The 27104-nt window shown below is 38.8% G+C and overlaps 1 long non-coding RNA gene and 1 other non-coding gene across 4 annotated transcripts; one reads left to right on the top strand and one right to left on the bottom strand.

Annotated features, from left to right (window-relative positions):
- Positions 1–947: 947 nt before the first annotated feature.
- LOC112742826 (uncharacterized) lies at positions 948–8063 on the bottom strand. Of its 3 annotated transcripts, none has more exons than XR_011871819.1 (5): positions 2820–3022; positions 2529–2735; positions 2141–2432; positions 1135–1524; positions 948–1035 (listed from the first exon to the last, which is right to left on the bottom strand). It is a non-coding gene; the product is annotated as an uncharacterized lncRNA (long non-coding RNA). The 3 variants fall into 3 exon arrangements; XR_011871820.1 differs by having other exon boundaries at positions 948–1014; XR_011871821.1 differs by lacking the exons at positions 2529–2735; positions 2820–3022 and adding an exon at positions 7995–8063.
- Positions 8064–26455: 18392 nt separating this feature from the next.
- Positions 26456–26563, top strand: LOC112745151 (small nucleolar RNA R71). The gene has a single exon (XR_003173094.1). It is a non-coding gene; the product is annotated as a small nucleolar RNA R71 (small nucleolar RNA).
- The last annotated feature ends 541 nt before the right edge of the window (positions 26564–27104 follow it).

Here is a 27104-nt window from a genome sequence, read left to right as displayed (position 1 = left end):
CTAGTCTTTCCTTAGGAATTGACTAGGACCTGAGGATCAAACTGATTAGTCTACTTGATTTTCCTTTTGTTTAGTAAAGGTTAACTAAGTGGGATTAAACTCAATTCTCACTACAACAAATTCGGGCTGAAGCAACCCTTTAAAAACGTTGCTTATAATAAGAGAAAGTGTTGCCTTTGATAAAAGGCAACACTTTCCGACAAAAGGCAACGCTTTTTGGGGGGTTGGCTATACGGCCGTTACCTTTGGTCTAAGGCAACGCTTTTGTATATTAAAGGGAACTCTTTTTTTGGCAACCTTCAAAAAACGTTGCCTTTTCCGCAAATAAAGCAACTCCGCGAAAGGGTTGCCTTAGAGCACCCAAACACAACGCTTTATATGAAACGCTATGGCAACACTTTTTACGAGTTGTATTTTCTAATATATAAAGCAACACTTGTCCAGAGTTTTTTAAGTTGCTTTTTCATATACCTAAAGCAACACTTGTACAAATTTTTTCAAGTTGCCTTTTCCTCCATCTAAAGCAACACTTGTCCAGGTTTTTTTAAGTTGCATTTTCATATACCTAAAGCAACACTTGTCCAAATTTTTTTAAGTTGCCTTTTTTATAGACCTAATGCAACACTTATGTAGGTTTATTTACAGTTGTCTTTTTTTAATACCTAAAGCAACACCTTATTAAATTTTTCTTAGATTCTCTTTTTTAATATCTAAAATAATATTTTTTTTATCTTTGTTATATTTATATGATATTTGAAGAATATATAACACCCGCATTTGAATAAGATAATAATATATATTGCATATATATATAGAAAGGTCTTCCAAGTACCAATTAACATATATACTTGCTAGTAAGTTACCAAGTCAAATAAATAATAAACCTAAGTAAGCAAAATACATGTTTTTCTGCTAATGAACTTAAACAAAAAAGAAACTAAGTTGTTCACTAAAAACTAAGAAGACTTTGTGCTTCACCATTGTGGCAAGAATTGTCTTTATGTCTTCAGAAAACTTCCTCCAACAATAAGAAAGCTGTAGTCAAATTTAAATGAACAAAATAATTATAGTCAAAACATCAGCTATACAATAATATGTATACTCAAGTGGTACAACAATTTAGCATACATATACCTATTCATGATTTGGTATATGAGTCGATGGAGGAGAATGCCGAAGAACTAAATTTGGATCTTGTGCACTATTTGCAGACGATTGCTTAGATCGCAAGAGAGAAAGCGCTTCATCAACATTCATACCAGGAGAAGTTTGTTGCAACATAAGTTTCACAATATCTTCCAATCCTTGCAGTCGTTGCTTATGGTCGTCTAATTCAGTTTTTAAAGCTGTTACCTTCTCTTCACTTTGTTTTTTGATTTCATCTATTTCTTTATTTTTCTTAAGAGAAGTTTTTGTAACAGTTCTTCCATAACATCGAACTCTTCCTGGATTCTCTTTACCAAAAACTTTTTGAAATGCATTAGTAGGAGTTTCTCCAGCTTCTTGGAGATCATCAAGTTTATCCTATACACACAAATATATGATATGTCTATTTTTAGTGATAAAAATTCAATGAAAGAATCCAAAAACCTATTGCTAACTAATAGGGACAGCAATCCAAAATAGCCATAAAAGAGCCATAAAACAGCAGTCCATGATAGCCATGTAACATGGTTGTAAATTGTCATAGAACAGCAATAAAATCAACCATAAAACAGCCATGAAATAACCATAAAATAGCAGTCCATGATAGCCATAAAACATGGATAAAATAGCCATAGAACAGCAACTAAATCAGCCATGAAACAGACATAAAATAGCCATAGAACAGCAACTAAATCAGCCATGAAACAGCCACAAAATAGATACCACAAAACAGTCAAAGTAGATACTAAAACAACAACCATGATGGCCATAAAACAGTCATAAAATAGCTGCCATGACAGCCATAAAATATGCATAAAATAGCCATAAAACAGCAACTAAATCAGCCATGAAACAGCCCATGAAACAGCCATGAAACAGTCGCAAAATAGATACCATAACAATAATCACGATAGGTATAAAACAGCAAAAAAAAATAGCATCCATGACAGTCATAAAACAACTACTAAAACAAGAAAATTATAGAGGAACTTACAATAACAGCTTGTGTTTCTACATCAAGTGTTTTCCCTTTTAGTCCATTCCGAGTTGCAACAAACATTTCAGCTTGATTTGGTTCCTCTTTGTTCTCTTTTTTCTGACGCTACAGATCAAGATAACAATTACAAAGTCATAACATACTAAAATTAGGGAGAAGTAACAAGTAGAGAATTTTAACTCAAATGTGACCTTACCAAATCAACACGCACTCTTGCAAAATTGATTGGGCCCATTTTATGCCTCCATTGTTGCTTCTTGCGATTTTCAGAATTTATAACACACATGGCCTGTGTTTAAAATAAACAATGATGAAAAAAATATAAAAATTGAAAGAATTATACTTAATCATATCAAATAATAATAATTGAAATCCTCTAGCTCACTTTGACAGTTGGAATACTCCAATATGCAATTAGCTTCCGAAATTGTATTTCTGGAATTTCCAAAGGACGATTCACCAACATATCCTCAATATTTCCAGAATAGGGTTCAAAATGCTTCTTTTTTATTCTTGTTTTGTAACGCTTCCATGCTCCTTGAACACCAGTCATCACCCATAACTTTGAAGATTTTGGAAGAATGAACTTTGACTACAAACACATCAATTTCATCATATCATATGCATAAAATAATTATTAACATATGGCATAAACATAAAGATAAATGGAACTTACATTAATATACTTCCAAATGCGCTTTTTGATTTGCTTAGGCACAGCTTTCCAATTAGTGTACATCAAGGTAATAAAATCACTATTCCTTCCCATTGTTCCAATAAAATTAGTTAAATCCTTCACTCTTTGAGCTGTTGGCCCCACGGCTGCTCCCTGATCAAAAGTCACTTCCTCCCTTTCTTCCCAAGTTCTTGCATAAATCTTTAGGCATCTTGTTTTTCCACGAGTTTTTTTAACCTTTGAAGTATCTAAATTAAAAATTGAGAAATAGTACAAACTTTAGGTATGGAAAGGGCAGCCCCATGCTCATAGATAAAAAGAAAATGTAAAATAAATAGCAACAAACTAAATTACATCACCTTCTACATGAGCCTCTTCCATAACTTGATCTCCTTCTACATCAAAATTGTCACTTTCATGTTCACCAATATAATCTTCCTCAGACGGGATATGAACATTTTCTCCATTATTCGGGGATGGCCTAGATCTAGCATCCTCAGAAGTTGGAACTTCATTATGCTCCTCTTCTCTTTCCACATGAATTCCTTGGTCACCCAAAAAAGCATCAAGAGTCATTGCTGGACGCTTTAAGTTATTTTTTAAGTTTGTCAAGTTAGCTGGTTCTTTTTCAGTTGCTCCAGCATCCTCACCAATTGACTCAAAGTCATCTTCCTCTTCTCTTTCCACTTCTACTCCTTCTGTATGCAAAAAGGCATCAAGAGCCATTGCTGGACACTTTGCCTTACTCTTCATCTTCTTAGGAATTGGTTGTTCTTCTAGTTGAACATTACTCCTCACTTGGTTTTGGGAAGACCTCAAAGACCGGTTCATAACATTGTCTACAAGTGTTTTATTTCTCCCTTCCATTGAATTCTCCCTACTATATTTGTCTCCAATTTCTGAAATTTTTCTCCTGGGCTGTTGTGCTATTTTGGCTTGATTACTTCCTTTATCACCTTTGGTTATAAAATTCCGAACTAGTTTCGCAGCAGAAGATACTTCCTTCATTTCAAATTCCTTAACTTTTGCATGAGCTTGATACTTTTTTACCAGTCTTTTTCTCTTTGAAGTTGCTCCGTTTTCCATTAAGTTGCTGTATAAAAATATTAAAACAGCCATGTAAATACAATTGCATATGCATCTAATAAGGGGAAGAGGTAAATCGTAACAAACAATTACCAAATTCTATATCACAATATTCAGCAAATCATGTTCAAAAATGCTAACATAAAGCGATAAATCTGACTTATATACCATAAAAGAGGGAAACAAGGAACTCAAAAAGTTTTCGGAATCATATTCTTCACTCAAAAGGCAGAAAAATGCAGAAAAATTCAAAATGCAGAAAAATATGTCCCACACAAACTCATAATCAAGATGCAGAAAAATTCAGAAAATTCTAAGAAGCAACAATCATAACATAAAAGAGGAAAAACAAGTTGAAAACTGCTAACATAAAGCGATAAATTTGACTTATATACCATAAAAGAGGGAAACAAGTCACTCAAAAGTCTTCAGAATCATATTCTTCATCCAATCCTGTGTTATACTCTTGGGAAAAATAGACTTCTTTTGCGACATCGACCAGAACTTCATTCAAATCATTCCTTACCAAGTCTACTTCACCATCATCATTAGGTATAGAAGGAACCGTCGAATTATCAAATGGCTCATTTTCATAAGTATCTTCAGCATCAATGGCGACTTGATCACTTATGCTAAATAGGTCCCTTGGAACAGTCTTCATTACATAATGTTTATTTTTATTAAATGCATCTTGCACATAGAAGCATTGGTGCACTTGACATGCCAATACAAAAGGCTCTTCCTGATAGCATTTTTTGTTAAAATGCACATATGTCGAGCCATAAGCATCCTCCCTAGCCTCATACCAATCACATTTGAACAATGTAACCTTAAAATTTCCATAGTAGTCCAACTCAATGATATCATTCACTCTACCATAATAAGAAACGTTTTCATGAATTGGATTTGCATCCTTTGTGCTTGCAAAGCTTGTCGTTAATGCTACTAAAGTAACACCACTATTTTGTGTCTTGCGTCTTACCTCACGTTGCCTAGTGTGAAATCTATATCCGTTGATAAAATAACCAGAATATCTTTTTGCACATTGGGTTGGTCCTCTAGAGAGCTCTTTTATCCAATTTGGAACATCATGCCGCAAAGCACGTGTTTTAAACCATGTAGAAAAATTTTTGCTATGGTTTTTAGCTCTCATCCATCGTGTTCCTTGTTGATAAGTCTCATGCTCACTAAAACTCAAAAGTATAATATTTGTAAGTATAAAACAGACCTATCAATTTCTAATTAAAATACCAAAATATAGTAGAACTAGTATGAGTTACCTAACATAGTCGTCTATTTTGTGACAATTCAATAATATGTAGCTATGAACTTGCTCTCGGGACTTGTCGTCAAGGAGAAAAGGTTCACCTTTCTTTGCACCCAAAGGAACACCTCTTTTTGGAAATAGATTCGAAAATGCATCTGTAGTTTCCATCATAGAATTATTAGGTTCATCATTATTTCTGGGTTGTCTATTCAATTTTGTTTGGACACCAGAATGTAAGTAACGCGAGCAAAATGTCAAACATTCTTCAATCAAATATGCCTCTGCAATAGATCCTTCAGGACGACTTTTGTTTCGAACATAGGACTTCAAAGTACACATGTATCTTTCGGGAGGATACATCCACCGAAATTGAACTGGACCTCCCAATCTCACTTCATTAGCCAAATGAATAGGCAAATGAATCATTATGTCGAAGAAAGAAGGAGGAAAGATCCTCTCTAATTGGCATAATGTTGTGACAATATCCTCTTCTAATTGATCTATCTCTTGTAATGTGATAGACTTTTGACACAATTGACGAAAAAATGAGCTAAGTCGAATCAAAGGAACTGCAACTTGATCTGGAAGTATTCCTTTGATAGGAATTTGTAACAAATAGTGAAGCATGAAATGAGCATCATGAGTCTTATAACCAGATATTCTTCTCTCCAAAAGGTTCACACACCGAGAAATATTTGAAGCAGAGCCATCTGGCAACTTTGCTGTCTTCAAGACGTCACAAAAAATTGACTTTTCAGCATTGGTCATTGAGTAGCTTGCCTTTGCCAGCTTCACCTTTTTCCTACCATTTGTTTTCTTGGGATGAAGGTTCTTTCGAATGCCCATTTCTTGTAAGTCATATCGAGCATTTGTGTGATCTTTTGTCTTGCCAGAAATATCCAAGAGAGTTCCAAGAATACTATCAACTATGTTCTTTTCTATGTGCATCACATCTAAATTGTGTCGTGATGTATTATACTGCCAGTAAGGTAAATCAAAGAATATTGACCTCTTCTTCCATGGACCATCTTTCTTTGGTTTTAGCTTCCCAAATGAATTATCCACATACTCCAACTGACTTAAAGCTTCAGTACCCGACAATAATGGTGGAGCTTGCCTATATTCTACTTTTCCATTGAAAGATCTCTTATTAGCTCTCCATGGATGATCCTCGGGCAAAAAGGCACAATGACCCATATAGCATGTCTTGCGACTATATTTAAGATAGTTAGAACAAGTCCCATGGTTACAACAAGGACAAGCTAGCTTCCCTTTTGTACTCCAACCAGATAGCATTGCGTAAGCCGGAAAATCACTAATTGTCCACATAAGAGCTGCATACATTTGGAAGGTTTCATTTTTTGATGCATCATATGTTTCCACCCCAACCTCCCACAACTCCTTCAACTCCTCGATCAAAGGTTGCAGGTAAATGTCTATATCATTTCCTGGTGACTTTGGTCCAGGAATTAGCAACGACGACATAAAATATTCCTGTTTCATAGACATCCATGGCGGCAAATTATAAGCCATTAAAACAACAGGCCATGTGCTATGAGATATGCTCATGGTTCGATATGGATTGAATCCGTCACTTGACAAGCCAAGTCTCACATTACGGGGATCGAGAGCAAAATTTGTATGACGATTGTCAAAGTCCTTCCATGACTGCCCATCAGCGGGATGCCTTAACTTCTCATCTTTTCTGCGTTCTTCGTCATGCCACCTCATGCTTTTAGCTGTTGCTGAGCACATGAATAGTCTTTGAAGCCTGGGAATTAGGGGAAAGTGTCGCAATGTCTTCACAGGAATATTGTGATATTTTTTTGAAGGCAAAACATCAGCTTCAACTACAGGATGCACAATCCAACGCGAAGCGCCACATTCATGACAAGATGTGTCCTTCTCGTACTCTTTCCAATATAGCATGCAATCGTTCGGGCATGCGTCAATCTTTTTATAGTCAAGACCTAAGTCTCTCACCATAGTCTTGGCTTTATTGAAAGAAGTAGGAATATTTAAGTTAGGAATAGCCTCTTTTAGCAACTCCAAGAGAGAAGTAAAAGAGGCATTACTCCACCCATGTTGACACTTTAACAAGTATAGTCGGATGGTGAAAGACAACGTAGAAAACCCGTCGCAACCGGGATACAGTTCTTTGCTAGCCTCTTCAACCAAGTTATAGAATTTCTTTGCATCTTCATTCATACCTTCTTTTATCCCTTCTGCTTGTGCCACATCCCGAAATCTATCGTTCAACAAGGCGTCCATGTCGTCGTACGAGTTAGTCTCACTCTCACTGTCAATCTCATTATCGCTATCGCTATCAACATCCATGCCGACTACGCTTTCCCCATGATGAATCCATCTCGTATAACCATTAACGAATCCAAAGGCAATCAAATGAATATAAATTGTTTGTCTTTTGTGCCACAAGAAATTACAACACTTTGCACAAGGGCATAAGATTTCCTCTCCTTGTGGGTATCCGATGGAGTAAGCAAAGTCTAAGAAGTCATTGACACCGTTACTAAACTCAGCTTTATCTCTCGGTAAACTCATCCAATCTTTCTCTAGGTCTTGGGAAAACCTAATTATTCATATATTATTACTACTATTTAACTAATAACCATGTAAATAATAATGTTTATGCACAGTAAGTATATAAATTCATAAAAAAGGCACATAAAAATATTATTATTAAAATTAAGAAACAATGAAAAAGACACATAAAAGACATTCAACATGAAAAAAAAAACTGCACAAAGGTCATAATATACATATGAAAACATACAAGTATAAGTAAGATAAAAAAAACTTACGGAGTCATGGCTAAACAAATTGCAATCTTCAAGTCCTAGAATGTCCACGAATGTTCTTCAAACTCCTCTGAAGCAATATTTCTGTATAACAGAGGAAAGTATCAAATTTACATAACAAATTTGCTTACTCATTGAAAAATGCTGCACTTTCAAAAAAAATTACTGGAAGAAAGAAACTCTGGGTCCGATGCCAAATATTTGAAATGGAAAATAATATTCCTTCCTTAAAAAACAGAAAAAGAAAAAGAGTAATATTATATTAATCTGAGAAATAAAAATATATACGTATATATAACTTGTAATAAATTAGTCTTTGACCTACTGGAAGAGACGTTAAAAAAAAAAAGCTAGTTATTTTTCGTACCCACTATATATCTATGTGTCGATAAGCTAACACGGAGGATAGTTTTATGCTTGAAAACACTCAATATGAAAGTATCAAACTGCTCCATTAACTATATCACATAAGAACACAATATATATAATAAAAGAAATGAAGACTTAAATGCATCTTAAATGTTCCAACTTTTTCCACCAGTGTTGTTGCCATCCATCTTAAATGTTCCAACTTTATAAAATATTATGAACAGAGAAACCACTTAATTATATATTTGAAGTACTAGTAATGCAATCTAAAAATATATTGTTAGAGTCACTACTGTCTAATTCATTAAGCTTGCTTATGTCATTATAATTCAATAAGTGTGCCAGTAACCCTTAATTATTTATCAACCACAAACTTAAGTGTCTATCTACTTGTTTATTAAATACATGCATGTCCCAGCATTTTTAGTTTGCAATGTCATGACTACATTTACAAGAGCATTTTAATTTGGAAAACACATTCGGTGATTAAGCAAGCAAGAATTCAATTTTTCTTCTTCTTACTAGACTATTTCTGAATCAAGCTCTTCTAAAAAAACCAAGGTTGATAAAATAAAAAAAAATAAGACTCCAATTACAAATTAAATAATGTGTAAGCTTTTACTTTTCACTTTATCTATCTTCTCAATTTATAAATCTTTCTCCTGCAAAGATAAAATGCAAATTCTGCCAATTGCAGTGAAGTAGTTGCGCAATGACTTAAAAATCTAAGGACACATCAACCAGCCAAAATTATAAGATGGAAATGCAAACCATAAGTATCAGATTACAAGAAACAACTGCAAATATCTAAAGGAATGGATAGAAACAAAGGAACATCTTACTCTTGAGATACTTTGTGGTATTTGAAAATGTCTTCAATAGCTGAAACATTTTCAGGAAAAAGATAGATAGATAAGAGTCAATGTATTGTACACGGTAGCTAATCTTTCAAAAGTAGTAAACCAATATTAAAAAAGAAGGTATTTTAATAGGCGAACATCCGGTATTTTCTTTTCTTCTACAAAGGATACAGATACCTCTGCATGGCATATAGTAAACTCTACAGCCCCAGCACCTAAGTCATATCCGTGTGTCAAAAACAATGGTCATTATAATTAGAGAAAGTATTAGGATGCCACATATATCCATCCTTGAACCTTAAGCCTGATATAGAACCTAAACAACTTGTAATTGATTATTAATATCTGTACAATTGGATGTTCTTTAATGCAGAGTTTCAATTTTTCTGCATGCTGTTACATTTCAAATGTCGTCATTATTTTGAAAGATAAGTTACCACATTTTATGTGACAGGTTTCGGTGCATGCTTAATAATTACTAAATTCTCAAACACAATGTAGCTTTATTCATAAATTGGTTAAGATTTCAAAAACACAAATTCGTGAACTAACTTATTTCTTGATAATTTTATTTGGAAATAATATAAAAACTGCTAAATAACCATGGGAGTTCCCAATGCAAGTGTGAATTGGCCCTTGAATAATTCTTGTTCACCGAAGATAAATTATTCAAAAAAAATTGAAAGCAAATCCCTAAATTCAGAATTATTAAGAAGCCCCAAAAAGACATGCATTCAGAAATTCGATTTACATACTAAAATTCAGAACAGTCCCAATTCTTCATTCACAATCAATGCATTCAGAATATTCATTCCATAGTAAAATTAAGAAGCTTTCTTACCAAACTGATGTTGAAAAAAATCTAAGTAAGAAGCAAAAGATGACTCTATACTTGATATATGCTTCCAATTTTGTTTTATCTAAGTTCATATTAATAGTTATAGAGAAAATCCAAGTCGCTTGGTGTAGGGCCTTAAAGATTACAATTCTATTTGTGTCCTACATGGGAATTAAAATTTGAGACAAAAATTGTAGGAAAGGCAGAAAAGAACAACAAAATAAGAATTCAAAATGACGTGTCAGCATATTAACAATTCAAATAAAATTCAGTGTGCACCATACTTTTTGTGCACCAAACCTCCATCACCCACAAAAAAAAATCAGCTTGGTAACGACAAAAAATAGCTAGATGTCCAGGGTCATGAAAAAAATGTTTACCTAATGAGTTCACATATAGCTTTGGCAACTGGAAACTGGTGCAGCTCTTCAATTGGGAGTTTACTGCAAGAATCAATGTAAAATCAGCATCAACATGTGTTTAACTATAATTTGTATATTAATTTTTAAATGTTAAGAAAAAGTGGTCAATTGAAATAACATATATATACAAGTACACTAAAAATTGACTAATATAAATATTTTGCAGTGGTTGCGAAATACATTAAAAGAATTGGTTTCGTACATGCACTAAATGATTAGTTTGTGATGATTCAAGTTTTAGTAAACACTTTTTATTTTCTTTATTTTAAGTTTACAAAACTATTGATGTGATACTAGCTACATTATTGATAATAATATAGCATTAGAAACTCATACTCGGTTTATATATATTAATTAATAGTAGTCCAGAAACTAAAACACTTTAACAATTACTCAAAAGTCAGCGAATTTGGACAGATAGTAAAGGATTACAATTTCTTTGAAGTTTAACATATATATATATATATATATATATATATAATTTAACAATTACTCATAGTGGTATATATCTGATTTAATTTGTTAAAATTTAGCAGGAAATTGATGAGAATTACAATTTCTTCCCAGACCTTGATTTTGATCTAGTCGATGAGAAAGATTTGCTTTCACATGAGTTAATAGCAAGTGAGGATCTTCAAGGGAAGTCTGCACTACAGGTATTAATTAATTATTTATTAGTTACTAAATTTTTTCTTGCAAAATTATTCCAGAGACACTGAAAATTATTACAAATTTTTCTATGATACTTTATATTTTATTTTCCTGCTAATTGCTAAATAACACTATCCACAGGGCATGAACTTGGATTTCCTAGGATCAGAGACACAGCCAAAAAATAGCTAGATGTCCAGGGTCAAGAAAGAAAATGTTTACCTAATGGGTTCACATATAGCTTTGGCAACTGGAAACTGGTGCAGCTCTTCAATTGGGGGTTTACTGCAAGAATCAATGTAAAATCAGCATCAACATGAAATCCATTATATAACAGCTTTATTTATTACTGAAATTCAGTACATTCAGAACATTTCCATGGCAAACATTTAGAATAAATGCATTCAAAAATTCTATTTTCATACTAAAATTCAGAACATTCATAATCTTCCTTCAAAATCAAAGTATTCAGAAAATCCAATTCATAGATCATCAGAAAATCAGAAGCTTCTTACCAAGCAATACGCAGAGGAGGCAGAAGGGGTTACCGCTGCATGTAGTGTTGTCTGAGCTTGCGAAGAGGAGGAGGCGAGACAGGGGAAGGGGAGGAAGAAGGAAAGGGGTTTCTCGAAGGTGACTGCGACGTGGAGCTGAGACAGGAGGAGGAGCAACTCACCGACGCCTGTGGAGGAGAGCAACTCGCCGACGCCTGTGGAGGAGAGCACCACACCGTCGCCGACAGAGACCTGCTCTCGTACGCGAACGAGACCTGCTGCCGTTTGTGTCGCGCCGTCTGGGTGGAGACCTGCTGCCGTTCGTGTCGCGCCGTCTTGGGTCAAGATCTGCTGCCGTCGTGTCGCGCCGTCTGGGTGGAGACCTGCTGCCGTTCGTGTCGCGCCGTCTGGGTCGAGATCTGCTACCGTCGTGTCGCGCCGTCTGGGTTGATTTCGGGAAATAGGGCTTTTCCTTTTTTTCGAACTGTGGGTGGCAGTGAGGAACGAAGCAATGGAAATGTGATGATCTCGCTAGTAGTTTTCTTTTTTTTTTTTCTAAGTTATTTGATTGGGAAATAATTATTTGGAGGGAATATGATTAAGAGTTTCCCTCTAAAATTTTTAGTTATGAATGATTTTAGGCAACTTTTTATAAAAGTTATTTATTCAAATTTTTTTATAACCCTTATAAAATGTTGTATTTTTATTTAAAAATGTTGTCTTTAATATTTTATATTGTAATATTTTTTAAGTGTTGCTTTAAATATCAAAGACAACATTTTTTGTGGGTGGCCAAAAAATTTGTTATCTTTGCCTTACTCAAAGGCAACTCTTAAAACAGGTTGTATTTTTCTATCTAAGGCAACTTTTATTAAATGTTGCTTCGAATAAGGGTTACCTTAGGCCAAAAATGTTGTAGTGTCTCATCACCATTGATAAGGAACTAGGATAGGACTTCCGAATTGTCATACCTTGCCAAGAGTTTATTTTATAGTTATTTATTTATTTTACTTGTCGTTTAATTTACATGTTCCTTACTTTTAAAACCCCCAATTTACAAAACTCAGAACCAATAATAAGAACATACTTCCCTGCAGTAACTTGAGAAGACGACCCGAGGTTTAAATACTCGGTTATCAATTTTAAAGGGGTTTGTTACTTATGACAACCAAAACGTTTGCACGAAGGGATTTCTGTTGGTTTAGAAACTATATCTACAACGCGACTATTTTTATAAAATTCTCTACTAGCAGGAGCTCTCCCCAATTTTCCACTAACACATTCACAAAGGCCTGCTCGACCTCATCCAAGCTTTCCCAAGAATACCTAGCTACTACCACATTCTTTTGCCAGCTTAATGGGAAGGCGGACTCATTGTTCTCATCCAAGAAAAAAGGGTGAACACCCTCAGTAGCTGGTGCACGAAGTTGTGATCATCAATGGCGCCAACAACTTGGTACGCACAATTGTAATCTCAACTGTTTATCACAACCTCGCACAACTAACCAGCAAGTGCACTGGGTCGTCCAAGTAATAAACCTTACGTGAGTAAGGGTCGATCCCACGAAGATTGTTGGCCTGAAGCAAGCTATGGTCACCTTGTAAATCTCAGTCAGGCGGATTCAATTGGTTATAGAGATTTGATAATTAAAACATAATTGAAATATAAACTAGGATAGAGATACTTATGTAATTCATTGGTGAGAATTTCAGATAAGCGTATGGAGATGCTTTCGTTCCACCTGACCCTCTGCTTTCCTGCTGTCTTCATCTAATCATTCCTACTCCTTTCCATGACAAGCTGTATGTTGGGCATCACCGTTGTCAATGGCTACTTCCCGTCCTCTCAGTGAAAATGGTCCAAGATGCTCTGTCACAGCACGGCTATTCATCTGTCGGTTCTCGATCATACTGGAATAGGATCCATTGATCCTTTTACGTCTGTCACTACGCCCAGCACTCGCGAGTTTGAAGCTCGTCACAGCCATCCCTTTCCAGATCCTACTTGGAATACCACAGACAAGGTTTAGACTTTTTGGATCTCGGGAATGGCCATCCATGGGTTCTAACTTATACCACGAAGATTCTAATATCTTGGACTCGGTCCCCTGTAGATATCCAAGAGATACCCATTCAATCTAAGGTAGAACGGAAGTGGTTGTCAGGAATGCGTTCATAAGTTGGGAATGATGATGATTGTCACGATCATCACATTCACATTGAAGTGCGAATGAATATCTTAGAAGCGGAATAAGTTTGTATTGAATAAAAAAACAGTAGTACTTTGCATTAATCCATGAGGAACAGTAGAGCTCCACACCTTGATCTATGGTGTGTAGAAACTCTACCGTTGAAAATACATAAGTGATGAAGGTTCAGGCATGGCCGAATGGCCAGCCCCCAAACGTGATCAAGGGATCAAAAGATAATCCAAAGATATCCAAAGATGTAAATACAATAGTAAAAAGTCCTATTTATACTAAACTAGTTACTAGGGTTTACAGAAATGAGTAAATGATGCAGAAATCTACTTCTGGGCCCACTTGGTGTGTGCTTGGGCTGAGCATTGAGCCTTAAACGTGTAGGGATCTTTCTTGGAGTTGAACGCCAGTTTGTAACTTGTTTCTGGCGTTTAACTCCACTTTGTAACCTGTTTTTGGCGTTTGACTCCAGAATGTAGCATGGAACTGGCGTTCAACGCCAGTTTACGTCATCTATCCTTAATCAAAGTATGGACTACTATATATTGCTGGAATGCCCTGGATGTCTACTTTCCAAAGCACTTGGGAGCGCACCATTTGGAGTTCTGTAGCTCCAGAAAATCCACTTTGAGTGCAGGGAGGTCAGAATCCAACAGCATCTGTAGTCCTTCTTCAACCTCTGAATCTGATTTTTGCTCAAGTCCCTCAATTTCATCCAGAAAATACCTAAAATCACAAAAAAATATACAAACTCATAGTAAAGTCTAGAAATGTAATTTTTATTAAAAAACTAATAAAAATATACTAAAAACTAACTAAATCATACTAAAAACTATGTAAAAACAATGCCAAAAAGCGTATAAATTATCCGCTCATCACAACACCAAACTTAAATTGTTGCTTGTCCCCAAGCAACTGAAAATCAAATAGGATAAAAAGAAGAGAATATACTATAAATTCCAAAATATCAATGAAACTTAGCTCCAATCAGATGAGCGGGACTTATAGCTTTTTGCCTCTTGAATAGTTTTAGCATCTCACTTTATCCATTGAAGTTCAGAATGATTGGCATCTATAACAACTTAGAATTCAGATAGTGTTATTAATTCTCCTAGTTTAGTATGTTGATTCTTGAACACAGCTACTTTATGAGTCTTGGCCGTGGCCCTAAGCACTTTGTTTTCCAGTATTACCACCGGATACATAGATGCCACAGACACATAACTGGGTGAACCTTTTCAGATTGTAACTCAGCTTTGCTAGAGTCCCCAATTAAAGGTGTCCAAGGTTCTTAAGCACACTCTTCTTTTTGCTTTGAACCTTGACTTTAACCGCTCAATCTCAAGTTTTCACTTGACACCTTCACGCCATAAGCACATGGTTAGGGACAGCTTGGTTTAGCCGCTTAGGCCAGGATTTTATTCCTTTAGGCCCTCCTATCCACTGATGCTCAAAGCCTTGGATCCTTTTTATTTACCCTTGCCATTTGGTTTTAAGGGCTATTGGCTTTTTGCTCTTGCCTTTTGGTTTAAAGAGCTTTTGGCTTTTTCTTTCTCTTTTTTCGCCATTTTTTTCTTCGTTTTTTTTTTGCAAGCTTTTGTATTCACTGCTTTTTCTTGCTTCAAGAATCATTTTTATGATTTTTCAGATTATCAAATAATATTTCTCCTTTTTCTTTATTCTTCAAGAGCCAACATATTTAACATTCATAAACATCAACTTCAAAAGACATATGCACTGTTCAAGCATTCATTCAGAAAACAAAAAGTATTGTCACCATATCAAAATAATTAAACTAGTTTCAAGGATGAATTCGAAACCCTGTACTTCTTGTTCTTTTGTAATTAAAACAGTTTTCATTCAAGAGAGGTGATGGATTCATGGGATATTCATAACTTTAAGGCATAGACACTTAGACACTAATGATCATATAGTGAAGACACAAACATAAATAAAACATAAAGCTCAAAACCAAAAAATAGAAAATAAATAGACAAGGAGATTAAGGAATGAGTCCACCTTAGTGAGGGTGGTGTCTTCCTCTTCTTGAAGAACCAATGGTGCTTTTGAGCTCCTCTATGTCTCTTCCTTGTCTTTCTTGCTCCTCCCTCATAGCTCTTTGATCTTCTCTAATTTCATGGAGGATGATAGAGTGTTCTTGATACTCCACCCTTAGTTGTCCCATGTTGGAACTTAATTTTTCTAGGGAAGTGTTGATTTGTTTTCAATAATTCAATGGAGGAAAGTGCATCCCCTGAGGCATCTCAGGGATTTCATGGTGAGGAATTTCCTCATGCTCATGTTGAGGTCCATGATCTCTTGTTTGCTCCATCCTTTTCTTAGTGATGGACTTATCCTCTTCAATGAGGATATCTCCCTCTATATCAATTCCAGCTGAATTACAGAGGTGGCAAATGAGGTGAGGAAAGGCTAACCTTGCCCAAGTGGAGGACTTGTCAGCCACCTTGTAGAATTCTTGAGGTATAATCTCATGAACTTCCACCTCTTCTCCAATCATGATACTATGGATCATGATGGCCCGGTCTATAGTAACTTCAGACCGGTTACTAGTAGGAATGATTGAGCGTTGAATGAACTCTAGCCATCCCCTAGCCACTGGTTTAAGGTCATGCCTTCTTAATTGAACCGGCTTGCCTCTTGAGTCAATTTTCCATTGAGCTCCTTCTTCACATATGTCTATGAGGACTTGGTCCAATCTTTGATCAAAGTTGACCCTTCTTGTGTAGGGGCGTGCGTTCTCTTCCATCATTGGCAAGTTGAACGCCAGCCTTACATTTTCCTGACTGAAATCTAAGTATTTCCCCCGAACCATGGTAAGCCAATGCTTTGGATTCGGGTTCACACTTTGATCATGGTTCCTAGTGATCTATGCATTTGCATAGAACTCTTGAACCATTAGGATCCCGACTTGTTGAATAGGGTTGGTGAGAACTTCCCAACCTCTTCTTTGGATTTCAAGTCGGATCTCCGGATACTCATTTTTCTTGAGCTTGAAAGGAACCTGTTCCGAGGGTTACCTGAAACTGGAGTTCGATCTCGGATGAGATCTTCTGTACTGGTCAGAGATGACGTGTCCGGCTGGCTGATGACGGCCAGAGCTGTTGTGTCCAACTTGCTGCACTGCTGATCCTTGGCCACCGGAGGGTGGGGGGTACCTGCAAGAGACTCCGATGCTTAAGTTAGCATGGGTATTAAACAGGTTTATTGTAGAATCAGAGTATGAGTTATACCTGGGTGCTCCAGTATATTTATAATAGTGAGAAGTGACCTTCTTAGATAAGATAAGTTAGTCATCTTATCTTATCTTATCTTATCTTTGGGCGAGGTCAGCTTATCTTCAACGGAACCGCCCTTCTCTCTGTAGGCTTGAGCCGCCTTTGGATTGGGCTGTGTTCCTTCTATTTGGGCCCTCATTGGGCCTCTGTAGCATTTTGGCCGAGCTCTTTGTGAAGAGGTCGGTCATTGGCCGAGCTCTTTGAGAAGAGGTCGGATAGTCTGACCTGAAGAGGTCGGTCGGCTTGTCGCTAAACATCCCGGGTCGGACATCTTGACCCAGGGTATGAACAGTGCCCCTTCTTGAGTTCGATCTTTCCGTGAGATCGAGCTTCGATCTTTCCGTGAGATCACAAGCATCTGTCTGGCTTGTTTCTTCATTGCTTTGTAATTCTGGCAGATTTTCTAGAGGTTTGGTACTTCACAGTCCGTCCTCTTTTGAGTGGTAGTGTGGGTTTTCTACCCTTGCCTTCTGGATCACGCCTTGCTTTTGTGTTGACAACCCTCTGCTTTGGCGAAGTTATCCTTACGGCTTGATATCCGGGCTTTTAGTGACTTGTCCAATGACTTTTTAGTGTTCTTTATATTGAACCTTTTTAGTCTCGGATGACGTACGTAGCCCTGTTTGAGATTGTGCCTTCTTTGAGTGGAGCTGTATCCCTTTTAGCTAAGAACATTTGAGCCTTAAGTTATTTCTTAACCTTTTGGCTTATTCTTTTTTGAGATCGTACTTGCGCCTCTTCTTAGCTGACGTCGACCTATACGACTTTGCCCCTGCTTGAGTTTGGACCTTTCCGCGAGATCGTGCTTTCGGAGCTTCGATCTCTTTGAGGAAGTCGTGCTCAAGCATCCTGACTTTGGTCGATCTTGAGTAGTTTCTCCTTTGTGCGAGTCTAGTATTGCCTTTTTTAGTTTGTTGAGAGGTCTTTTCAGCTTTCTTCCGACTTGTTTGTCTTCACTGCTCGAGCTTTTTAGTCATAATCCAACAAATTTTTAGGTAGTGTTCCGATGGGGAACCTTTTTATAGTTTGTTTGGATGACTTTTTAGCTCTGTCTTTGAGGCTGTGCTTTTCGCTTTTTAAGTAGTGTCTTTTTTCAAGACTTCGTACTTTTCAGCGAAGCACTTCTGGCTTTGGTCTTTTGACCTTTCCTTGGCGTTTGTGAGATGTCTTTGTCCCTTTTTGTGGATCTTTGTAGAGTGTCGGTACTTTGTTGTCCGACCTCTTTTGATCATTTCTGGTTTTGTCCACTTTTGGCTTGGTCGAGGTGGTCCTTGGGGCTAACTTGTACGACGACTTTTTAGTGTTCTTGTAGAACACTTTTTAGTCAGTCTGAAAAATTTTGATAGCTTTGTCGTGGAGCTGTGGCTTTTTGGGCAAAGCTATGTCCCTTTTAGCGCACGCTTTTCATTGGTCCGATTTTTCGTGTCGATCCGAGCTGTAGCTTTCGTTGGTCCGACTTCTTCCTGTCGGTCAAAGATGTAGCTTTCGTTGGTCCGACTTCTTCCTGTCGGTCCAAGCTGTAGCTTTCGTTGGTCCGACTTCTTCTTGTCGGTCCAACCTGTAGCTTTCGTTGGTCCGACTTCTTCATGTCGGTCCAAGCTGTAGCTTTCGTTGGTCCAACTTCTTCTCGTCGTCCTTTTTCAAGTTATTTTTGTAATCCTCTTTCTTGGACCTTGGTCAGGTCTCTTTCAGGGATTACTTTTATAACTTGTTTTTTTTTTTGTAGGAGATCGACTTCGTCATGTCGATCTCTTCTAAGTTATTTTGTAATCCTCTTTCTTGGACCTTGTTCAGGTCTCTTTCAGGGATTACTTTTATAACTTGTTTGTTGTAGGAGACCGACTTCGTTATGTCAATCTCTTCTAAGTTATTTTTGTAATCCTCTTTCTTGGACCTTTGTCAGGTCTCTTTCAGGGATTACTTTTATAACTTTTTAGTAGTAGGAGTCCGACTTCGTTATATCGGTCTCTTCTAAGTTATTTTTGTAATCCTCTTTCTTGGAATTTTGTCAGATCTCTTTCAGGGATTACTTTTATAACTTTTTAGTAGTAGGAGTCCGACTTCGTTATGTCGGTCTCCTTTAAGTTATTTTTGTAGTCCTCTTTTTTGGACCTTTGTCAGGTCTCTTTCAGGGACTACTTTTATAACTTTTTCATTTTGGGCTGGTTTTGTTATGTCGGGCCCTTCTAAGTTAAAGTAATCCTCTTTAATAGGGTTGGCCAGACCTCTTTCCAGGGTTTACTTATAACTTGGGTTGACTTGGTCCGACTTCTTAATGTCGGCCAGTCTTTAAGTTATTATTTTAGCAATCCGTAAGACCTCGTCAGGTTCTTTTTTGGATCACTTTCGATAACTTCGTACATTATTCTGTGTTCATCTTTGCCGATTTGTAGAAAGTGGTTGTCATCTCTAGATCGTCTTTTGGGTGAATCGCGTTTTCACCTTAATCGGACGATTGTCTTTATCGTGATCGTGCAGTGAAATTGTTTTTCACTTTTTGCCGATCTGTTGCTTTATAATCGGATGATGAATACTTCAGATTAATGCGTCTTGGTGTAGTAGTGAATTTTGTTTTCACTTTGTCGAAATCAAATGATGAATTCAGTTTTCATCGTGGTCGGGCGGTGAAGTTGGTTTTCACCTTGCCGACTTGTCGCTTTGTAATCGGACGATGAATTTGGTTTTCATCTTGCCGACTTTGTCGTGATCGGGCGGTGATTTTAGTGTTCACCTTGCCGACCTGCCGTAGTCGGGCGTCTTGGTAGGAAACTTTTTAGGGAATCTGCAATCTTTTAAACATTAAAATGAAGATAAGAGTGTGTACATGTTAGTACTTACCTTTCTAGGTCGGGCAATCTTTTTAGATCTCGGCCTGGCGCCCTTTTTAGATTGCAGGCATGCCATGACCTTGGTAGCTCTCGCCCCTTGAGTTCGGACAGTCTGTAGTAGCCCTTCCCAAGTACTTCTATGACTCGGTAGGGTCCTTTCCAGTTTGCTGCTAGCTTTCTTTCTCCAGGTCAAGTTGTTCCGATATTATTTCGGATTATGATGAGATCGTTGTTGTTAGATTACCTTCCGATTGTATCTTGAGGCCATTTGACGTTTTAACGCTTCCTCCCTAATCCGAGCTTTTTCTCGGACTTCTGGAAGTAGGTCGAGTTCTTCCCTTTGGATTTGGGAGTTGACCTCTTCATTGTAGAGGATCATTCTGGGGGATCCTTTTTTAATCTCTATTGGGATCATTGCCTCCATTCCGTAAGCTAATCGGAAGGATGATTCCCTTGTAGTGGAGTGTGGGGTTGTCCGATATGCCCATAGGACTTGTGGGAGCTCTTCAGGTGGGGCTATAGGGAAGTTGGCATGTAAAGCTTTGACTTTGTATTTGCTCTGCAGAACTTTGGTTCTTTCTGCAAAAAGTTTGCATCTTTGATCGTTTGTTGTCACTTTTCTTTTGTCATTCGCCTTTGAGAAGAATGTGTACTTTGCTTAGGGTTTGGTTGCTGTTCCTGTTTCTTTTTATCGTTGCCTGACTTCTTTTGTACAAAAGTTCTAGCTTTTGTTTTGACCTTTTGTTTGAGAGGTGTTCGGACTATTTGGGTATAGATTGTCGACTTCTTTTCTCTGTGTTCTTGCCCTGTTGTTGCCTCCAAAGGGTGCCCCTGGACTTTCGTGTGAGTCTTGGGGTTTCTCTTTTACTGCCACGTCTGTCACTTGATGTTCTGCTATTATTGTCCGAGTTGTTTCTTTATTTGCCCGATTTGTTTGGTAGCAATCCCATAGTCGACCTATGTCTTTGAGATGTATACTAAGATCCCGGACGGCATGTCTGATTGGCTGAATTCCATAGTTTTAATGCGTGTTACCGTGGCTGACCCTGAGTACATCCCTTATACCGCCTTCGAGATTGACTTGTTGTGGTCTTGTAATGTAGTCTGGATGAGGCTTCTGTTATTGCCCCCTGGTTTGGTGTTGGCTAGTTTTGAAAATGCATCAGCTCGGGCATTCTGCTCCCGAGGCATGTGTCGGACCTCATATCCCCGAATTGTCCGAGCTGTTGGTGCTAGCTGGTTTTGAAAATGTATCAGCTCGGGCATTCTATGTGTTCGGACTTCATTTTCCTCGATTTGTCCGAGCTGTTTTCTGTTTTTGTCTAGGGTCCCCCGAATTGTCCGAGATGTTCTTTGGTTTTGTCCAGGGTCCCCCGAATTATCCGAGCTGTCCTCTGTAGGATTTTTCCAGCTAGGTTTATTTTCTGTAGGATGCCTTTTATGGGCTGGTTGGTCCGAACTCTGATAGTGTAAGCTTGAAAGTATGGGTGGAGTTGTCGAGAGGTGAGTATGTGGGCTTAGGCGAACATTTTCTATCTTTTGATAGTTTAGTTTGGCCCCTTGTAGAGCTTTGCTGATGAAGTAGACGGGTTGTTGCTCACTTTCGTCTTCTCCGACTAGTGCTGAGGCTATTGCACGACTTCCTACTGCGAGGTATAATATGAGTTCTTCACTTTCCCGTGGTCTGGAAAGAATGGGTGGTTGCCCCAAGAATTTTGAAATCTCGGAAGGCTTGTTCGCACTCCGTTGTCCTTTTCAACTCGTCTGACCTCTTTGGTGTGAGGTGGACGTTTAACTCGTCCGACCTCTTTGGTGTGAGGTGGACCTTCAACTTGTCCGACCTCTTTGTTGTGAGGTGGACCTTCCACTCGCCCGACATCTTCGATGTGAGGTGGACCTTCAACTCGTCCGAACTCTTTGGTGTGAGGCGGACCTTCAACTCGTCCGACCTCTTTGTTGTGAGATGGACCTTCCACTCGTCCGACCTCTTTGGTGTAAGGTGGACCTTTAACTCGTCCGACCTCTTTGGTGTGAGGTGGATTTTCAACTCGTCCGACCTCTTTGGTGTGAGGTGGACCTTTAACTCGTCCGACCTCTTTGGTGTGAGGTGGACCTTAACTCGCCCGACCTCTTCGGTGTGAGGTGGACCTTAACTTGTCCGACCTCTTTGATGTGAGGTGGACCTTCCATTCGTCCGACCTCTTTGGTGTGAGGTGGACCTTTAACTCGTCTGACCTCTTTGCTGTGAGGTGGACCTTCAACTCGTCCGACCTCTTTGGTGTGAGGTGGACCTTCAACTTGCCCAACCTCTTTTGTTTTTGATTGGGCGAGGTGGTGGGATCTTCTCCGTGTTGCATATTTCTCGGTAAACCTCCACAAAAGACACCCGAAGAGGGGTGTAATTGCGGTATTTTCTAGGCTTCCCAGGTTGATCTTCTTTTTTCTTGGACTCTTTATCCTTGTCCTGTGGTGGGTTAGGAGAATTCGGTTTCTGAGCTCTCTCCTAGTCGAGAGTTTTCCTCCATATTGATGTGTTTCTTTGCCTGTTCATGTACCTCGTTTAGAGATGTTGGGTGCTTCTTGGATATTGAGTGGCTAAAAGGTCCTCCTCGTAGGCCATTGATGAGAGACCCATGATATCTGCTTTGTTAGCAGACTTTGTATGTCCAGGCACGCTTTGTTCAATCTTTCGATGTAGTTGCGAAGACTTTTCCGATCTCCTTGCTTGATCCCTAGTAAGCTTGGAGCGTGTTCGGCTTTATCCTTCTGGATGGAGAATAACGGATTGCATCTGAGGCCTCCGTGAGATACATCCTGCTTCTGAAATTGCTAAGATGATGGCTTGGATCCGATGTGCCGTCGTACGGAGTCATGTCGGGAGCTTTGAAGTCCTTTGGGACTTTAGCTTTCATGATCTCTTTGGTGAATGGGTCTTGATCTTTGTGGGAGCTGTCCTCCTGAGAGGATCGAGTAGCTTTGGCCTTGAGATCTGCTTCGAGTTTTAGGAGCTTGTCCTTTAACTCGTGGCGTCGCCTAACTTCCCTTCGTAGGTCTCTCTCAGCTTCTTGTTGATGTTCCACCTCTTTTTCGAGTTATTTTAAGCGATCTTAAAGTGCCTCCATGGCCTCCTCGTTTGGCAAATTCTTGTCTTTGTTCGGTTGAGGAGTATCTTTTGGTGTAGTATCTGTGTTCTTGTGCGGCGTTCTGTTCTATAGATCTGAATCATGGTTGTTGTCATGGTCGTCCGCCATGGTGATGGGATGACTTCCAGGTTCCCCGGCAACGGCGCCAATGTTCCGATGATTACCTAAAACTGGAGGTCGATCTCGGATGAGATCTTCTGTACTGGTCGGAGATGACGTGTCCGGCTGGCTGATGACGGCCGGAGCTGTTGTATCCGACTTGCTGCACTGCTGATCCTTGGCCACCGGAGGGTGGGGGGTACCTGCAAGAGACTCCGATGCTTAAGTTAGCATGGGTATTAAACAGGTTTATTGTAGAATCAGAGTATGATTTATACCTGGGTGCTCCAGTATATTTATAATGGTGAGAAGTGACCTTCTTAGATAAGATAAGTTAGTCATCTTATCTTATCTTATCTTATCTTTGGGCGAGGTCAGCTTATCTTCAACGGAACCGCCCTTCTCTCTGTAGGCTTGAGCCGCCTTTGGATTGGGCTGTGTTCCTTCTATTTGGGCCCTCATTGGGCCTCTGTAGCGTTTTGGCCGAGCTCTTTGTGAAGAGGTCGGTCATTGGCCGAGCTCTTTGAGAAGAGGTCGAATAGTCTGACCTGAAGAGGTCGGTCGGCTTGTTGCTAAACATCCCGGGTCGAACATCTTGACCCAGGGTATGAACAGAACCTCAGGGATCACTTTCTTCTTGGCCACAACTTCATAGAAGTAGTCTTGATGGACCTTTGAGATGAATCTCTCCATCTCCCATGACTCAGAGGTAGAAGCAATTGCCTTCCCTTTCCTCTTTCTAGAGGTTTCTCTTGTCTTAAATGCCATAAATGGTTATGGAAAAACAAAAAGCTATACTTTTACCACACCAAACTTAAAATGTTTGCTTGTCCTCGAGAAAAAGAAGAAAGAAAGTAGTAGAAGAAGAAGAAAATGGAGGAGATGGAGGGTGAGGTGTTTTCGGCCAAGGTGAGAAGTTAGGTTTGTGTTGTGTGAAAATGAAGAAGGAATGAGGGGTTTATATAGGAGGGGGGAGGGTTAAGTTTCGGCCATTAGGGTTGGGTTTGGGAGGGAAAATATTTTGAATTGGAAGATAGGTGGGGTTTATGGGGAAGAGAAGATGGATGTGAGTGGTGAGGGGGTGATGGGCAAGAGTGATTGAAGTGATTGGTGAAGGGTATTTGGGGAAGAGAGTTATGAAAAGGTGTAAAGGGGAGAGAAAAAGTGGTGGGGATCTTGTGAGATCCATAGATCATGTGGGAATCCTGTGGGGTCCACAGATCCTGAGGTGTCAAGGATTTTTCATCCCTGCACCCTTTAGACGTGTAAAACGCCCTATAGACATGCAATCCTGGCGTTTAACGCCAGACTGCTGCCTGTTTCTGGCGTTAAACGCCACTTCCATGCTCTGTTCTGGCGTTTAACGCCAGGTAGATGCTTGTTTCTGGCGTTAAACGCCAGCTTGGTGCCTGTTTCTGGCGTTTAAATGCTAGACTGTTCTCCTCTAGGGTGTGCTATTTTTCATTCTATTTTTTATTGTTTTTGATTTTTCAGTAGTTTTTGTGACTTCACATGATCATCAACCTAAAGAAAACATAAAATAACAATAGAAAATAAATATAATTAGATAACATTGGGTTGCCTCCCAACAAGCGCTTCTTTAATGTCAATAGCTTGACAGTGAGCTCTCATGGAGCCTCACAGATGTTCAGAGCATTGTTGGAACCTCCCAACACCAAACTTAGAGTTTGACTGTGGGGGCTCTGGTTGACTCTGCAGTGAGAGAAGCTTTTCATGCTTCCTCTCCATGGTTACAAAAGGAGATCCTTGAGTTTTAAACACAAGGTTGTCCTCATTCAGTTGAAGGACTAACTCTCCTCTGTCCACATCAATCACAGCTCTTGCTGTGGCTAGGAAGGGTCTTCCAAGGATGATGGATTCATCCTCATCCTTCCTAGTATCCAGGATTATGAAATCAGCAGGGATGTAAAGGCCTTCAACCTTTACTAACATGTCCTCTACCTATCCATAAGCCTGTTTTCTTGAGTTGTCTGCCATCTCTAATGAGATTCTGGCAGCTTGCACCTCAAAGATTCCCAGTTTCTCTATTACAGGAGTGGCATGAGGTTTATCCCTGACCCAAGGTCACATAGAGCCTTCTCAAAGTTCATGGTGCCTATGGTACAAGGTATTAAGAACTTTCCAGGATCCTGTTTCTTCTGAGGCAATGTCAGTTGATCCAGATCACTCAGTTCATTGATGATCAAGGGAGATTCATCTTTCTAAGTTTCATTACCAAATAATTTGGCATTTAGCTTCATGATTGCACCAAGGTACTTGGCAACTTGCTCTTTAGTAATGTCTTCATCCTCTTCAGAGGAAGAATACTCATCAGAGCTCATGAAGGGCAGAAGGAGGTTTAATGGAATCTCTATGGTCTCTAGACGAGTCTCAGATTCCTTTGGTTCCTCAGAGGGAAACTCTTTGTTGATCACTGGACGTCCCAGGAGGTCTTCCTCATTGGGATTCATGTCCTCTCCCTCCTTTGTAGGTTCGGCCATGATGATTAAATCAATGGTCTTGCAATCTCTTTTTTGATTCTCTTCTGTATTGCTTGGGAGAGTACTAGGAGGGGTTTTAGTGACTCTTTTACTCAGCTGGCCCACTTGTGCCTCCAAATTTCTAATGGAGGACCTTGTTTAATTCATGAAATTTAGAGTGGCCTTAGATAGATCAGAGACTATGTTTGCTAAGCTAGATGGATCCTGCTCAGAACTCTCTGTCTTTTGCTGAGTGGATGATGGAAAAAGCTTGCTATTGCTAAACCTGTTTCTTCCACCATTATTAAAGCCTTGTTGAGGCTTTTGTTGATCCTTCCATGAGAAATTTGGGTGATTTCTCCATGAGTGATTATAGGTGTTTCCATAGGGTTCCCCCATGTAATTCACCTCTGCTATTGCAGGGTTCTCAGGATCATAAGCTTCTTCTTCAGAAGATGCCTCTTTAGTACTGTTGGATGATTCTTTCAATCCATTCAGACTCTGAGAGATCATATTAACTTGCTGAGTTAATATTTTATTCTGAGCCAATATGGCATTCAGAGTATCAATTTCAAGAACACCCTTCCTCATAGGCGTCCCATTACTCACAGGATTCCTTTCAGAAGTGTACATGAACTGGTTATTTGCAACCATGTCAATGAGTTCTTGAGCTTCTGCAGGTGTTTTCTTTAGGTGAATAGATCCACCTGCAGAATGGTCCAATGACATTTTAGATAACTCAAACAGACCATCATAGAATATATCCAGGATGGTCCATTCTGAAAGCATGTCAGAAGGACACTTTTTGGTCAGTTCCTTGTATCTCTCCCAAGCTTCATAGAGGGATTCACCTTCCTTTTGTCTGAAGGTTTGAACATCCACTCTATGCTTACTAAGCTTTTGAGGAGGAAAGAACTTGGCTAAGAAAGCCGTGACCAGCTTATCCCAAGAGTTCAAGCTATCTTTAGGTTGAGAGTCCAACCATATTCTAGCTCTGTCTCTTACAGCAAATGGGAAAAGCATAAGCCTGTAGACCTCGGGATCAGCCCCATTGGTCTTAACAGTATCACAGATCTGCAAGAATTCAGTTAAGAACTGAAAAGGATCTTCAGATGGAAGTCCATGAAACCTGCAGTTCTGTTGCATCAGAGAAACTAATTGAGGTTTAAGCTCAAAGTTGTTTGATCCAATGGCAGGAATTGAGATACTTCTTCCATGTAAATTGGAATTAGGTGCAGTAAAGTCACCAAGCATCTTTCTTGCATTGTTATTATTTTCGGCCATGTCTCCTTTTACGAAAATATTTGTCAGATTTTCTCTAGAGAGTTGTGCTTTGGCTTCCCTTAGCTTCCTCTTCAGAGTCCTTTCAGGTTCAGGATCAGCTTCAACAAGATTGTTCTTATCCTTGTTCCTGCTCATATGAAAAAGAAGA

The sequence above is a fragment of the Arachis hypogaea genome, chromosome 14, assembly GCF_003086295.3.
Source record: "Arachis hypogaea cultivar Tifrunner chromosome 14, arahy.Tifrunner.gnm2.J5K5, whole genome shotgun sequence".
NCBI lineage: Eukaryota > Viridiplantae > Streptophyta > Magnoliopsida > Fabales > Fabaceae > Arachis > Arachis hypogaea.
The sequence above is the reverse complement of the archived record's forward strand: the minus strand, read 5'-3'. Positions and strand labels throughout refer to the sequence as shown.